The 16,269-nt window shown below is 44.0% G+C and overlaps 1 pseudogene; it reads right to left on the bottom strand.

The window, feature by feature from the left end:
• LOC115147876 (voltage-dependent P/Q-type calcium channel subunit alpha-1A-like) overlaps nt 1–16,269 on the bottom strand; it is a 184,189-nt pseudogene that overhangs the window by 8,607 nt on the left and 159,313 nt on the right.

Raw genomic sequence — 16,269 nt, 5'->3', positions numbered from 1 at the left:
TGTCTGTGTCGGAGTGTCTGTGTGGGAGAGTCTGTGTGGGAGTGTCTGTGTCGGAGTGTCTGTGTCGGAGTGTCTGTGTCGGAGTGTCTGTGTCGGAGTGTCTGTGTGGGAGAGTCTGTGTCGGAGTGTCTGTGTCGGAGTGTCTGTGTCGAAGTGTCTGTGTCGGAGTGTCTGTGTCGGAGTGTCTGTGTGGGAGAGTCTGTGTCGGAGTGTCTGTGTGGGAGAGTCTGTGTCGCAGTGTCTGTGTGGGAGAGTCTGTGTCGGAGTGTCTGTGTGGGAGAGTACACCATCCCAAAAGATCCCTCTATCAGCCAGACCTCACTGAACCCACAACCCCAAGCACATCCAACTACAATACCATGCTTCCCTACTATGAGAGAGAGAGAGAGAGAGAGAGAGAGAGAGAGACATAAAGGGCAGAATGACAGAAGAAAGAGAGAGAGAGAGAGAGAGAGAGAGAGAGAACAAGCTTAGACCATGCCTCACATGCATCCAATGGCAGGTATGCAGAAGCATGTATGCATCCAGAATGATATCTTTTAGAGATCGTAGTAGCATTCAATACCGACACCCACAGTCCTATCCACTATCTAGTAGCATGAAGACCACCTTTATCAGCAGGCAGACCTAGGAGCAGACCTCTTCAAGTCATTCAGGTCTACAAGTCCCTCGGTCATGTAATGGGGAAACCAGACCAGACAAGCCCGATGAGTATAAGGACAAGCCATGCGTACTCCTCAAGTAGCTGGACATTCAACTCACACGCAGAAATACACACACCCACTGAGCTCACAAGCTGCATTCTGTGGTTCAGACTGGCTTCCATATGTAGCTTAGCTATGAAGCACGGCATATCATGTGCAGTAACCAGACACTCACACTCACAATTGGCTTCCAAAGAGCGTCCAATATCCAATATGGTAAACCATGCGGTGTGACTGACATGCCAAGACTATGTCTATGTAATGGTCAACAATTTCCGTCTAGCGATATCATGCTTCAACATTTGCTGTCGACCCAAAGGCAATGCAAGAGGCAATCGCAAACTCAAACATACAAAGACAGCAGACAGACAATCACAGACAGACAGACAGACAAGCAGACCCTCCTTCTAGACCGTGTGGACCAACACTGCAACACAGGCATACAGGACAGAGGGTGGGGGTGGGGTGGGGGTGGGGTGGGGGCAGCACAAAACATTACTGGGACAAAAGGATCAGAGAGAGAGAGGAGAGTACAGGAGAACATAGAAACAAGATGAAAGACAGATGGGAAAACACAGAGAGGGAGAGAGAGCTAGAGAAAGACAGAGATAGAGAGATAGGGGAGAGATAGAGAGACCGAGAGATAGTGGGAGAGACAGGGGTACATTAAAAAAGAGAGAGAGTGATAGAGAGAGAAATAAAATGAACAGAAGATAGATAAAGAGACAGAGAGGGAGAGACAGGGGTACATACACTGAGGTGGTTATGTCCGCGGGGCCTGTGTCGTCTCCGCTGTAGTCAGACAGGCACACAGAGAGGAGAGGAGCAGAGAGCCACACACACAGTCATGAAGCCACAGAGAGGAAAGGAAGGCAGGGAAAGGATAGGAGAGGGAGAGGAGAAGAAGGGAGGGGATGGGAAGAGAGAGGATAGGAGAGGAAGGGAGCGGAGAAGAAGGGAGCGGAGAGGAAGGGAGAGGAAAGGAGAGGAGAAGAAGGGAGAGGAGAGGAAGGGAGTGGAGAAGAAGGGAGCGGAGAAGAAGGGATAGGAAAGGAGAGGAGAAGAAGGGAGAGAAGAGGAAAGGAGCGGAGCGGAGAAGAAGGGAGAGGAAGGGAGAGGAGAAGAAGGGAGAGAAGAGGAAAGGAGCGGAGCGGAGAAGAAGGGAGCGGAGAAGAAGGGAGAGGAAAGGAGAGGAGAAGAAGGGAGAGGAGAGGAAGGGAGAGGAAAGGAGAGGAGAAGAAGGGAGAGGAAAGGAGAGGAGAAGAAGGGAGAGGAGAGGAAGGGAGCGGAGAAGAAGGGAGAGGAAAGGAGTGGAGAAGAAGGGAGTGGAGAGAAAGGGAGAGGATAGGAAGGGAGAGACAAAAACAAACAGCACCGGAGGACAGAGCCATTGGGCACAGCATAGCCACCAAGACCCAGGGAGCGTTCGCGATGGAGAGAGGAAGGGGGGAGAGAAGGATGAGGGGAAAAAGATGAATGGGGAGGAGGAAAGGGTTTGGTATAGAAAGAGAGGTGGGGTTGGTATGGGAGAGAGGAATGAGGGGAGGGATAGGAAACGGAGGACGAAGGGAAGGTCAAAAGGTTGGGAAGGAGGTAGAAAAAGAACATGATGAGGAAAGGAGAGAAGGGAGGATGAGACAAAGGGGAGGGAGGTTAAAAGGAAGAAGAGAAGAGAGCAGAACAATAGAGAGATCCAGTTAATTGTGAAGGGCCAACGAGCACACACAAGAGAGAGCAGGGTGAGAGAGAGAGTGAGGAAAAGAGAGACAATAAAAAACGTTGCTCACTGACACAGACGCACGCACGCACACTTACCGCAGCATCGTGTACACTCTGTAGGGCAGAGCAGTGTTAGACACAGTCAGTGAGGAAAGCACAGGTGGTGGTGTTTCATACTATACAGTCTATAGGCCATTAGCCTGCGTTCCAAATGGCACCCTAATCTCTACAAAATGCATTACTTTTGACCAGAGCTCTACAGTATGGTATCTGGTCAAAAGTAGTGCACTATAAAGGGAATAGGGTGCCATGTGGTCTTATACTAAGACACTACCGATGCCACACTAAAGCTTTTCAGATACAGTATAACGCAACATATTCCACTACTAAACACTACTACACTTCTATGCTACCCACACACACACACACACACACACACACACACACACACACACACACACACACACACACACACACACAGTAACCAACAGACAACACACTGCTACAGTCTAACAGTAACCAACAGACAACACACTGCTACAGTCTAACAGTAACCAACAGACAACACACTGCTACAGTCTAACAGTAACCAACAGACAACACACTGCTACAGTCTAACAGTAACCAACAGACAACACACTGCTACAGTCTAACAGTAACCAACAGACAACACACTGCTACAGTCTTACACTAACCAACAGACAACACACTGCTACAGTCTAACAGTAACCAACAGACAACACACTGCTACAGTCTAACAGTAACCAACAGACAACACACTGCTACAGTCTAACAGTAACCAACAGACAACACACTGCTACAGTCTAACAGTAACCAACAGACAACACACTGCATTCAGTCTAACAGTAACCAACAGACAACACACTGCTACAGTCTTACAGTAACCAACAGACAACACACTCCTACAGTCTTACAGTAACCAACAGACAACACACTGCTACAGTCTAACAGTAACCAACAGACAACACACTCCTACAGTCTTACAGTAACCAACAGACAACACACTGCTACAGTCTTACAGTAACCAACAGACAACACACTCCTACAGTCTAACAGTAACCAACAGACAACACACTGCTACAGTCTAACAGTAACCAACAGACAACACACTGCTACAGTCTAACAGTAACCAACAGACAACACACTCCTACAGTCTAACAGTAACCAACAGACAACACACTGCTACAGTCTTACAGTAACCAACAGACAACACACTGCTACAGTCTAACAGTAACCAACAGACAACACACTGCTACAGTCTTACAGTAACCAACAGACAACACACTGCTACAGTCTAACAGTAACCAACAGACAACACACTGCTACAGTCTAACAGTAACCAACAGACAACACACTGCTACAGTCTAACAGTAACCAACAGACTTGATGACACCAGACAACACATTGCTACAGTCTAACAGTAACCAACAGACAACACACTGCTACAGTCTAACAGTAACCAACAGACAACACACTGCTACAGTCTTACAGTAACCAACAGACAACACACTGCTACAGTCTAACAGTAACCAACAGACAACACACTGCTACAGTCTAACAGTAACCAACAGACAACACACTGCTACAGTCTTACAGTAACCAACAGACAACACACTGCTACAGTCTAACAGTAACCAACAGACAACGCACTGCTACAGTCTAACAGTAACCAACAGACAACACACTGCTACAGTCTAACAGTAACCAACAGACAACACACTGCTACAGTCTAACAGTAACCAACAGACAACACACTGCTACAGTCTAACAGTAACCAACAGACAACACACTGCTACAGTCTTACAGTAACCAACAGACAACACACTGCTACAGTCTTACAGTAACCAACAGACAACACACTGCTACAGTCTAACAGTAACCAACAGACAACACACTGCTACAGTCTAACAGTAACCAACAGACAACACACTGCTACAGTCTAACAGTAACCAACAGACAACACACTGCTACAGTCTTACAGTAACCAACAGACAACACACTGCTACAGTCTTACAGTAACCAACAGACAACACACTGCTACAGTCTAACAGTAACCAACAGACAACACACTGCTACAGTCTAACAGTAACCAACAGACAACACACTGCTACAGTCTAACAGTAACCAACAGACAACACACTGCTACAGTCTAACAGTAACCAACAGACAACACACTGCTACAGTCTTACAGTAACCAACAGACAACACACTGCTACAGTCTAACAGTAACCAACAGACTTGATGACACCAGACCAGAGTGAGAGTACATGGTTTGATGACAATGTGGGTGAGTGTGTGTGTGTGTGTGTGTGTGTGTGTGTGTGTGTGTGTGTGTGTGTGTGTGTGTGTGTGTGTGCATGCCAGTGTATGTGTGTGTACGACTGCAGCCAGATGCTTTATTGTACTGTGAACACGTAAACAAAACAGTTCCATGTGGGTGTGTGCGTGTGTTTTTGCTGCAAGATTCTGTCCTGGGGATTGCGGGACATTTTGGCGAAAGCTTTTCTTGAATTAGACAGATGTTTGAGGTAAAAGAGGTACCACCTGTATTGTCCTTCTCAGTTCACACCCTCTCCCAACAAACCAAGACCTCTGGCCACAGCAGACAGCAGACAGACACACCAAGGCTACTATGGGAATGAGCATGGATAGGATGGATGTATTGGGGATGGGAAGCACACTAGGGGAAGGAGGGAGAAGGGGAGGGAGGATGTGAGATGAGGAGGGCTAGGCAAGTATGTGCTTTGTGGATGAAAGACATATCCAGACTGCTCTGTTACCCAATGTTTCCATGCTAATATTTCACTCTATAAAGCAACAAGATCTCACTGTTTGACCAATTTGATTTCAGATTCAGACGTTTATCCACGTTTCTCAAAACGTCAAATTTCCAAGTTGGTCCAAACGTTACATTTCTAAATTGTTTTTGACACGGTTGATGGGTAGAGCCTCCTGGCAAGGTGCCTTGCGTCTGGTTAAATGTAGGCATTCATTTTGAATGGTTAAGGGTTTGGGATAGAGTTCAACATTAAAAAAAATGGTGTCTAGCACTGGGATTGAACATGTGACCCTCTGACCCATCCCCAACACCCAAGCCTACTTGTTGGTAACGGTGCTCACAGTTGCCCTAGTGGCAGGTTTTGAAGGCATCTCCCAACATCCTTGGGACATGGATGGACGTTCAATTTCAAAGTGAATCTTGAGTGACCTGGCTGCTTTAAAGCTGGAATCCTTAATGGTGAAACTGACACGCCCATTTATAATTTTACAACGACAAAGAAGTTACCACAAACATTGAATACTGTTTTTTCCCCTCAGACATCATTGCATGCGCGATAGAAGGGGGGCAGAATGTACTGGAATTTTTGCTGCACTCCTCAGCTCGGCAACAAAATCAATAACAACGGACAATGGGGCTGTTTCCCCCTACTGTAGATTCCATCTTTCAGTTAGCATTAGCACATCTCCATGCTAATATTTCATTATTTAAGTTAGCATTAGCATAGCTCCATGCTAATATTTAGCTCTTTAAGTTAGCATTAGCATGCGCCACACTGTTATCACCACCCTGTTAAGAGTGTAAGGAAACTAGTTTTAAAATGATACATCACTCCAAAATGTTTCTAAGACATATCACTTTACCAGTAATAGTCTTAACAAACAGGGGCTTGACATACACACAGACACTCACACACACACACACACACACACACATTCTTTTTTTAAATGTATTATTACTTGTATTTTTCTAGTTGTATTGTTTGTATATGGTTGTATTTTAAATGTGTGTGGCTGTCCTTCTCTATCAGTGTATCACTGTTTAGTTACTTGTTTAGTGGTTTTGTGGACCCCAGGAAGAATAGCTGCTGCCTCCGCAAAAGCTAATGGGGATCCAAATAGACAAAAATAAACAAACCCAGGTCAGAGTGGATAGTCAGAGCGAGGGAAAGGAGGAGGACAGAGGGATGAGCAGGAGGAATGGAGGGTTTATGATGATGATGATGATGGGGATGAAGGTGCTCACTTGGTTGTCGTCTGAGAGGCGGGGCATGGAGATGGTCCGACCATGCCTGTCCATTCGCATTGGGTGACAGGGCTCAGTGTCCGAGTACCCGTCCCGCCCCATCTCTCTCATCTCTAGCGTCTGCAAAAAAGAGACCAGAGGGTGCGTGACCACTGCCGACTTGGAGCAGGAGTCTCAGAGCGAGGGGCCTTTTGATAGTATTGGAATGAGTGAATCGTAAGTGATTCTATAATTGTATATAATTCTATGCTTTTTAACTATTCTGTAGTTAGTTGTGTAGTTCTTATTCAATAGGTATATTGTCTTGTCTCCACTGGCCAACTTGGCTGTGAAGTAACTATAAAATAAGGAAGCCTCTCCATTGTATGTCTGTTTATCTGGTCCTTAAACGGGCAGCAGGGAGCAGTATGTAGATTTTTTTTCCCACAGAACCATAGATACTGTAACAGCGTTCATGTACAGTGACTCCTTCACTTTGTACGTTACAGCCTTATTCTAAAATGGATTAAAAAAAATGTATCCACATCAATCGACACACAATATCCCATAATGACAAAGCAAAAACAGGTTTTTATAAATTTTAGCAAATGTTTTAAAATAAAAAACAGAAATACGTCATTTACATAAGAATTTAGACCCTATGCTATGAGACTCGAAATTGAGCTCAGGTGCATCCTGTTTCCATTGATCATCCTTGAGATGTTTCTACAACTTGATTGGAGTCCACCTGTGGTAAATTCAATTGATTGGACATGATATAAGGTCCCACAGTTGACAGTGCATGTCAGAGCAAAATCCAAGCCATGAGGTCAAAGGAATTGTCCGTAGAGCTCCAAGACAGGATTGTGTCGAGGCACAGATCTGGGGAAGGGTATCAAAAAATGTCTGCAGCATTGAAGGTCCCCAAGAACACAGTGGCCTCCATCATTCTTAAATGGAAGAAGTTTGGAACCACCAAGACTCTTCCTAGAGCTGGCCACCCGGCCAAACTGAGCAATCGGGCGAGAAGGGCCTTGGTCAGGGAGGTGACCAAAAACCCGATGTTCACTCTGACAGAGCTCCAGAATTCCTCTGTGGAGATGGGAGAACTTTCCAGAAGGACAACCATCTCTGCAGCACTCCACCAATCAGGCCTTTATGGTAGAGTGGCCAGACGGAAGACACTTCTCAGTAAAAGGCACATGACAGCCCGCTTGGTTGGCCAAAAGGCACCTAAAGACTCTCAGACCATGAGAAACAAGATTCTCTGGTCTGATGAAACCAAGATTGAACTTTTTGGCATGAATGCCAAGCGTCTAGAGGAAACCTGGCACCATCCCTACGGTGAAGCATGGTGGTGGCAGCATCATGCTGTGGGGAGGTTTTCCAGTGGCAGGGACTGAAAGACTAGTCAGGATTGAGGGAAAGATGAACAGAGCAAAGTACAGAGAGATCCTTGATGAAAACCTGCTCCAGAGTGCTCAGGACCTCAGACTGGGGTGAAGGTTCACCTTCCAACAGTACAACAACCCTAAGCACACAGCCAAGTCAACACAGGAGTGGCTTCGGGAAAAGTCTCTGAATGTCCTTGAGTGGCCCAGCCAGAGCCCGGACTTGAACCCAATCGAACATCTCTGGTGTCATGACGTGGCCCTCTTTAGGTATAGCGTGCCTTCCCCCCCTCTCTCTCTCTCTCCTACACCCAGGCTGCTGTTATCTCAGGTCGTAAATTCCTGGAGGAGATTCTCTCCTCATGGCCAGAGTATAAGAGAGAGTGAGTTTTCATAGAGAGAACAAAGGAATTTCTTCCACATCACAGAACTTGAGAACTGAACAATATTCATGTTCTGGAGAATGTATAAACAGTCGGTGAAGTAGCCAGCTACGAACTTGTTCGTTTTGTACAATTTTGTGAAACTCATGAGAGACAATACAGCCACATTACCATAACTCTTTTTATACAAGAGTCTCAGTTGTGAGGCTTACATCTAATTGTTGTATAAAATCAATGAGTAAAGATGAAAAACTATTTAATGTGATTTTAAACTGTTTAATGAAGGAAACTCCAATTCCCTTGGGAGTTTAACTAAGTCATTGGCCCGCCCCATGAGCACAGACATTGATCTGGCATCATGGGAAAGCCCCTTTCTGCTCTTCCGAATATATAACCCCCACCTTCAGAATTTATCTTGAGACCAACCTTACCTCAATTACGAGAGGGCTAAGGTTTGAGCCCAGACCAGCTTACCTCGATAACCGAGAGGGCTAAGGTTTGAGTAGATTGCTGAATTCTTAACCATACCACGTGGTTAAACTCTGAGACTATCAATCCGACAGAATAAGAGCTACTCTTCGATACTAATTACTAGTCTGCAGCTAGAAATTAAGACCCGTGAATGCAAAGGCTGACAACCGCCGAAACATCTATTCTATAACAACATTGCTGAATGTTATTCTGAACTATCCATTCTAACCACGGCAGAGAGAGAGAGGGCGGACAAACTCTCCAACAGAAACTAACTTTCCAACAGAGACCACGACGACACACTGAGCGTAAATATATATATTGATTGCAATTATTCCTGAATGAGTGAGCGTTCATGTGCAAAGGATTAGCATTTCAATTGTTATAATTATCAACTTTGTAGTCTCTTATCTTTCGCGCCCTTCTCAGTCCCTCTGTCTAACAAGCCGCCATGCCGGTTTAGCCCACTAGGGCACATTCCCCTATCATTTCTTTGTAACCATATCTACTTGTTTGTTTGTGCATTTCTGTGATTATTTAGTTAGTTAGTAAATAAATGATTTTAAGACAATTGATGTATGAATGACTCATAGTGAAGACTGGGTTCGTGCAGATAATCAACAATTTACGACGTTTGGAATGAGACTAACGTGAGGTAAAGAATAATTCATTAATTAGAAGACTAATTGATCAGATATTAAAATATCTGAAAGTTATATTAGGAAAATTATAACTTTGTAATCTGAATATTTTCGTTGGTGCCCCGACTTCCTAGTTAATTACATCTACCTGAATAGTTAATCACGTAATAATAATTACAGAGAATTGATTTGATAAACTAAACATTCTTCAGTTTAATGATGCCAAAGACACGACACTGGAGAGACCTAAAAATAGCTGTGCAGTGATGCTCCCCATCCAACCTGACAGAGCTTGAGAGGATCTGCAGACAAAAATGGGAGAAACTCCCCAAATCCAAGTGTGCCAAGCTTGTAGTGTCATACCCCAAAAAACTTGAGGCTGTAATCGCTGCCAAAGGTGCTTCAACAAAGTACTGAGTAAATGGAATGCTTATGTGATATTTCCGTGGTTTATTTATTTATAAATTTGTAAAAATAAAAAATAAACAGTTTATCCTTTGTCATTATGGGGCATTGTGTGTAGATTGATGAAGGGGAAAAAAACTATTTAATCAATTTTAGAATAAGGCTGTAACGTAACAAAATGTGTAAAAAGTCAAAGGGTCTGAATACTTTCCGAATGCACTGTCTCTCTATGTTTTTATACAGTATAACAAAAAACACACAAAACATGCATATCTATGGTTCTCCACTAATTTGACTGAGAGAGATGAGACCAGGGTGGGCTTGGCACAGTCCAACAGGTAGAGAGAGTGGGGGGAGCCCATCTACCACCCACCTGTAGGCCCAAGACTTGGTTTGAGCCAGGGGGCAGTGAGGATGGGCCAAGAGATGGCATGAGAGTGTTGGAGAGACGCGAGAGAGTGAGAGAGGACAGAAAGAGAGTGTGTCAGTAAGGGTGGGAGGTTGAACATAGTTACTTCACTGAGTGAAACGTAGATATAGGGAGAGTGAGATAGATTGAAGAGGAAGACCTTGAGCGGGGCGACACAAACAGTCCAAAAGTTGACTCAGAGCAGCACAGCTGAGAGGGGTGGAATATTGTCCATCTCTTGATCAATCAAGCCCTTCTCAGTGAATCACCAGGATAAATACAGGCTGACTAGCAGTATTGACAGTCATTTCCTTCTACCAGTTAGGAATAAGGATGTAATATATACCAATGGAGAGACATTCTCCAGAAAAGGGTCATGTGTTGTCAACAACTTACCGGAATATAAGTGTTACAGATATCTTTAAAACACGCGCCAATCCTGCATTGCATGACTGTAAGTTATCATTTAGTGTAGAGTATATGACATCATCATGTTTACTCCTATAGGACACAATGGAACAACTGTAGGCCTATAAACTAACAGCCACTGTACTGTCCCAAAACCTCAATAGAATCACAGTCGGGCCTCAGTTTGTGCGGTTACTGCGTTACCATATGTTTGTGCTGCGTTACCTGGGGGTTGTGTCTGTTGTCATGGAGATGGTCGGGGTAGGGTCTCTCTGGGCTCCAGTTGCCCGTCTTGTTAAACATCTCCTGAGCTTTAGCTGTCACCCATGACTGGCTCTCTGTCATCCCACCCTCTGGAGGTCTGGTACACACACACACACACACACACACACACACACACACACACACACACACACACACACACACACACACACACACACACACACACACACACACACACACACACACACACACACACACACACACACACACACACACACAGGCACGAATGCACACATGGAGGAGGATGTTAGTGGCTTATATACTGTATACGCACAAACGCAAACCCAGATATACATGCACGCACTCATGAACACACACACACCAACTCAAATACATACACCTACTCAATCACATGCCTATGCAAACATGCATAGGTATACATGCATATGTATGTTTGTGAATACACAGTCACACACACACAGACTAAAACACACACTCAAATAAAACCACACTATCTCTTCGATAATTACAAATACAGTACAAACACACACGGACACAGGTCTGACGGCACCAGAGAAATAAGGACACAGAGACACACAGAGAAGGAAGACAGAGAGAGACACAGAGAAGGAGAAGGAAGACAGAGAGAGACACAGAGAAGGAGAAGGAAGACAGAGAGACACACAGAGAAGGAAGACAGAGAGACACAGAGAAGGAGAAGGAAGACAGAGAGACACACAGAGAAGGAGGACAGAGACACACAGAGAAGGAGAAGGAAGACAGAGACACACACAGAGAAGGAGAAGGAAGACAGAGACACACAGAGAAGGAAGACAGAGACACACAGAGAAGGAAGACAGAGACACACAGAGAAGGAAGACAGAGAGACACAGAGAAGGAAGACAGAGACACACAGAGAAGGAAGACAGAGACGCACAGAGAAGGAAGACAGAGAGAGTCATTGGGGAAGGCAGCAGCTGAAAAGCCCAAACCGTGTAGAAACAGAAGAAACAGACCCCATGAGAGACATTTACAAAGTGTTTGTATGTGCAGGTTATATGCTTGTAATAATAATTGGGGGGGGGGGTATATTTGTCCTGTTAGATACAAGTGTGTAATACAAGTGTTTTTTGTTGTTGTTGCATATCCCAACTCCCCCTGAGACACCCACAGGGAGTGGGGTCACGGCCAGGGTCGTCATTGTACAGCACCCCTGGAGGAATTAGGGGTAAGTGCCTTGCTCAAGTCACCCTTTATTTCTCACCTTGTCGGCTCCAGTATTTGAACCAGCAACCTTTTGGTTGCTGGCCCAGTGGTCTAACCTGGAGGCTCCCTGCCTCCATACCTGCATTTGTGAGTATGAGTATATGTATTCTACTGTATGTATGCATATGTGTGTGTGTGTGTATCTACAGTATGCATACTGTGAGTGTTGGCATGCTTACGTATGTATGTATTTGTGTGTGTAAATGTACATATCATGTATGCATATGTATAACCCATCACTACTACTCACATGCTGTTAGGGTCGTGCTGGGTGTTTGTGCATGTGTGTGTGTGACAGATAAAGAGAGAAAGAGTGTGTACGGTTCTACTCACATGCTGTTGGGGTCGTGCTGTGTGGCGGGGAGGCCGTTGACCCCTGGCATCCCTCCTCCCGTCCCGTCGGGGCCTCCCCCTTCTCCTCCCCCAGGGGAGGGTGGCTCCATACGCTGAAACATTAACGGTGTTCGGTTCTGTGTGAGATACAACATGGCCTCGGGCTGGCATCAGACACACTCAGGCAGGGACTCACACACACACACCTACATCTGTGTGTAGGTGTGTATAACCCACACATCACACACACACAGAGGAAAGGAGAGGATGCACCGCAGCATGCTCCCACCAGGTGGCACAATAGGGTAAAGTAATGGTTTAGAGGTTAGAAGTTGCCTAGAGTGGGAAATTGAAGCTCTGGAGAAGGGCGGAAGTGCAGGCTTTTGTTCCAGCCCAGCACTAAGTATATATAATAGTCACCACTAAACTAGCTTCAGTTTTTCAATACTAGCCACTAACAATTTAAACTTTTTTCACCAACATAAAAATGATTCTGGACAGCTGAAGCAAGTCACACAGTTTTTCTTGAAAAATTGCCCTTTCTAGTTGGTTATTAATTAATTAGTGTCTAAATTGAGGACTCGCTGATTATTTGACTGAAACAAATACTTTGGCCCTCCAGAGCTAGAATTGCCCACCCCTGCTTTAACCACAGATCTAGGATCAGATTACCATAACCATCTGATAACCTTCACCATTAGGAGAATTAAGACCTGATCTGATCCTGGGTCAGTCAGTGCTTAGTGGCAACCAGAGCCATATATTTAAGCAATAAGGCCAGAGGAGGTGTGGTATATGGCCAATATACCACGGCTAAGGGCTGTGTCCAGGCACTCCGCATTGCATCATGCGTAAGAACAGGCCTTAACCGTGGTATATTGGCCATATATCACAAACCCCCGAGGTGCCTTATTGCTATTATAAACTGGGTATCAAAGTAATTAGAGCAGTAAAAATACATGTTTTGTCATACCTGTGGTATACAGTCTGATATACCACGGCTGTCAGACAATCAGCATTCAGGGCTTGAACCACCCAGTTTATAAATGTATATATACCAGGGTTAGGGTCAATTCCATTTCCATCAATTCATTTAGTTCCAATTCCACATTTTCCTCATTGAAAAACATTGAAGAGAAAGGGGATTTCACTGTACTTCCTGAATTGACTGCAATTGAAATGGAATTGACCCCAACACTGACATATACACACAGTGCTTTCAGAAAGTATTCACACCCCTTGACTTTTTCCACATTTTGTTATGTTACAGCCTGCATTTAAAATTGATTAAATAGAGATTTTGTGTCACTGGCCTACACACAATACCACATAATGTCAAAGTGGAATCATGTTTTTTGAAACTTTTATAAATGAATACAAAATGAAAAGCTGGAATGTTTTGAATCAATAAGTATCAACCCCCTATCAAACCTAAATAAGTTCAGGAGTAAAAATGTGATTAAGAAGTCACATAATAAGTTGCATGGAATCACTCTGTGTGCAAAAATAGTGTTTAACATGATTTTTGAATGACTACCTCATCTATGTACACCAAACATACAATTATTTGTAAGGTCCCTCAGTCGAGCAATGAATTTCAACACAGATTCAACCACAAAGACCAGGGAGGTTTTCCAATGCCTGGCAAAGAAGGGCACCTATTGGTATATGGGTAAACATGTATCCCTTTGAGCATGGTGAAGTTATTAATTACACTTTGGATGGTGTATCAATACACCCAGTCACTACAAAGATACAGGCGTCCTTGCTAACTCGGTTGCCGGAGAGGAAAGAAACTGCTCAGGCATTTCACCATGAGGCCAATTGTGACTTTAAAACAGTTGCAGAGTTTAATGGCTGTGATAGGAGAAAACTGAGGATGAATCAACAACATTGTAGTTACTGCACAATACTAACCTAAATGACAGAGTGAAAAGAAGGAAGCCGGTACAGAATAAAAAATCTTCCAAAACATGCATCCTGTTTGCAACAAGGCACTAAAGTAAAACTGCAAAAAATGTTGCAAAGAAATATAGTTATATCCTGAATACAAAGCGTTATGTTTAGGGCAAATCCAACACAATACATCACTGAGTACCACTCTTCATATTTTCAAGTACGGTGGTGGCTGCATCATGTTATGGGTATGCTTGTCATAGGCAAGGACTAGAGCTAAGCACAGGCAAAATCCTAGAGGAAAACCTGGTTCAGTCTGCTTTCCAACAGATATTGAGAGACAAATTCACCTTTCAGCAGGACAATAACCTAAAACTCAAGGCCAAATATACACTGGAGTTGCTTACCAAGACGACATTGAATGTTCCTGAGTGGCCTAGTTACAGTTTTTGACTTAAAGCGGCTTGAAAATCTTCGGCAAGACTTGAGAATGGCTGTCTAGCAATGATCAACAACCAACTTGACAAAGCTTGAAGAATTATTTAAGTATTGTACAATCCAGGTGTGCAAAGCTCTTAGAGACTTACCCAGAAAGACTCACAGCTGTAATCGCTGCCAAAGGTGATTCTAACATGTATTGACTCAGGGGTGTGAATACTTATGTAAATAAGATATTTCAATATAAAAATGTTAATACATTTGCAAACATTTCTAAAAACATGTTTTCACTTTGTCATTATGGGGTAGAAAAAATATATACTTAATCAATTTAGAATTCAGGCTGTAACACAACAAAAATGTGGAATAAGTCAAGGGGTTTGAATACTTTCTGAAGGCACTGTATATGGCTCTGGAGGAAAATTTTACTTCCTCCGTCAAAACAGCTCCTCAAGAAGTCCTTTTTGTTGTTTCGCCCATATATGGAGTGTGGAGGGAGCAGGGAGGTCTTCCATTGGCTGGTCTGTGGTGGTGTCGATGGCTACATGACTACAGATCCCGTCATGTTCATCCAAACCAAAAGCAAAATGTTAACGGCTAAATGAATGGGAGTGAACCCGGGTTGTAGCGTGCTCGCTAACAGTGAGTTCTTCTGGGAAAATTAGCTTCAATATACTAACAAATGAAATGGGATATGGAGGACGAGGTACAAAACTAGTGCACTATTTTCTCTAGAAAGCACGCTCATGAATACCACTGAAGATTCACAGAGACGGTTTTGTTACATGAGCGTCCAATGGTTACATCAGGAACCTCAGCTCAACATCCAAACAACCAACCAGAGATGACGGAATACACAGATAGGAGCACACAGAGAGGGGAGAAGGGTTCTGGTTAGACAGGCCTGATGACAGTCAACCTAGATTGACCAATCAGGAAGGGTTTGAGAAGTCAAGGTCCCGCCCCCCTCCTGGAAGAACAAATCGAGTCAGAGGGACGAGGGGATGGATGGACAGACAGATAGACAGGGAGAGAAAGACAGAGGGAGAAGGAGGGAATATGCAAAAGAGTGATAGAGGAGTGACATAGATAGTGAGTGATACATAACAAAATGTATAGAAAGGTACAGACCTGGGGCAGGCAGAGAGACATGGTAAACAGTGGTAGAAAGACAGATTACAACAGTGAAAAGACAGGCAGTAAAACAGTGGTAGGAAAAGACAATAGGAAAGACTGTGTATATATATATATATAAATAATAAACTATATAAATTGGAGAATAGATTAAGACATAATGAAAGGTAGTATAACAGTTGTAGGGAGGAGGGAAGGAGGGAAGGAAGGAAGAAAAGAAAGGCAGAGTTAAGGAAAGGTGAGAAAGATTGAAGGAGGGAATAAGGAGAGAAGAGCAGGAGTGATGGACATAAAGAAAGGAATTAAGGAGGGAAAGAGTACAACTGAGAAATGAAAGAGGGAAGAAGGGAAGGAGGGATAGACAGAAAGACATAGTTTGTCGTTGTGCACCACAGGCCAGCTGGTGATGTTGAGAAGGAGGAGCC

The sequence above is a fragment of the Salmo trutta genome, chromosome 14 (genome assembly GCF_901001165.1).
Source record: "Salmo trutta chromosome 14, fSalTru1.1, whole genome shotgun sequence".
Classification (NCBI taxonomy): Eukaryota; Metazoa; Chordata; class Actinopteri; order Salmoniformes; family Salmonidae; genus Salmo; species Salmo trutta.
This window is presented reverse-complemented; position numbering and strand designations above follow the sequence as displayed.